Source organism: Cariama cristata, unplaced genomic scaffold, assembly GCF_000690535.1.
Source record: "Cariama cristata isolate BGI_N322 unplaced genomic scaffold, ASM69053v1 scaffold23637, whole genome shotgun sequence".
NCBI classification, from domain to species: Eukaryota; Metazoa; Chordata; class Aves; order Cariamiformes; family Cariamidae; genus Cariama; species Cariama cristata.
The window spans coordinates 3087-4570 of record NW_009625271.1 but is presented as its reverse complement, the minus strand read 5'-3'; the positions used below and the strand labels follow the sequence as shown (position 1 = coordinate 4570).

General features: G+C 57.7%; 1 protein-coding gene across 1 annotated transcript in view; it reads right to left on the bottom strand.

The window, feature by feature from the left end:
- Positions 1–1484, bottom strand: part of LOC104164275 (WSC domain-containing protein 2-like) — a gene marked incomplete at its 3' end in the record, with an annotated part of 6447 nt that overhangs the window by 4552 nt on the left and 411 nt on the right. The window lies entirely within an intron of this gene.

The window sequence follows — 1484 nt, the reverse complement described above, 5'->3', positions numbered from 1 at the left end:
CCCCGCCATGCCCCGGGAGCAGTCTGGATCATGGGGGACTAAGTCTGGCTCAGCCTGGAGACCCCTGTGAAACCCCCAATTTGCCATGGGGTTGGGGGTTCCTGCTTCTCTCCAAGTCCCACCCCCCCTCGCTCCACCAAGGGTCCAGCCCGGGATGCCTGGGGAATGGCACAAGCCAAACCCCAAGGGGCAAATCCTAAGCAAGCCCGGCTTTGGGGCACAGCCTTGCTCACACAAACCAGCCTTCACAGGTGCCGGGGTGCATCCCCCCACCGGAGATTTCACCCACCCTGGGGCTCAGGAGAGGAAAACAAGCAGCGACAGGCAGAGAAGAGCCCGGCAGCATCCCAACACCTCTCCAGCCATTCCCATTCCCAAATCTCTTCTGACTTTCCTCAACTGCCCGATGCTGCAGCTCCTGCCCTGGACACCGAGGCATCCAGCACGCCGTTGCCGCAGCTGCACGGTGCTGGAGCAAAAAACTAGATCGCTTCTTCTCGCCAGCCCGCTTCATTAACGACAAGAAATCGTAACGGCTTTCACAGCAGCTGAAGGTGCGAGATGCTTCTTCGCCGGGGGGGTTGCAGAGCCGGCAGAGAGGAGACGAGGAGGGGGGTGTTTGGGTGAGGTTTGCTGGCACTGGGTGCTCGTGGGTGCCAGCGAGGGAGGTGATGAGCTGAACCACCACTGGGATGCAATAGCTCTCAGCCACCCAAATTCAGGGTGAGCGTGCCACTCTGTCTGCACGCAGCTGCCTTCAGGATAAATAGATGTCATTTTAAAAATCAATGAGAACTACTACATTCGCTTATCCTGGTTCATTAATAACGGTCCCTCTCGACAATACACCACGCACCCCAGGCAGGGATCGCCGGGCTCGCAAGGCCAAAGGCCAGCCCTGCCCGCACCCGTGCCTGCCTGCACGTCCGTGCCTGCGAGGCAATCGCAGCCAGCCCCGGCCCGACCACCCCAGCCATGCAAACACCCGGCCACAAATCTGTTTTTGGTGTTCATTGGGGCCAACAGAATTAAAATGGAGTTTTCCCTGGGGCACAGCCAAAGGGTGGGATGAAGATGGGGTGCAGCCTCTCCCCAGCTGGCATCCCCAAAAGCGCCTGTCCCAGCAAGGTGCGACTTGGAGCTTGATGATGCATAAGTGTAAAAGGGTAAAAAAGTGGCTCTTTGGCACTTGGGGAGGGGGAAGGAGGGGAAGGAGGGAGGAGATCTTTCTGGGAACATCCTTTGGACCAGAGGTCTCCAAAGTGGGGTGCTGCACCCCAAGGGAGGCACAGGGCAGTCCGTCGGGGTGCGGGAAGAAAATCTTAGCACTCGAGTAGCACATGCATATGGTTTGTAAATAAATAAATACATGTTTACTCGGGGTGCATGCTCAGAAATTTGTTCCTGGTAGAGATGCACAACCAAACCAGCTCGGAGATCACTGCCCCGACGCACGAGGTTTTACCCCGGGAGAGGCCAAGAGG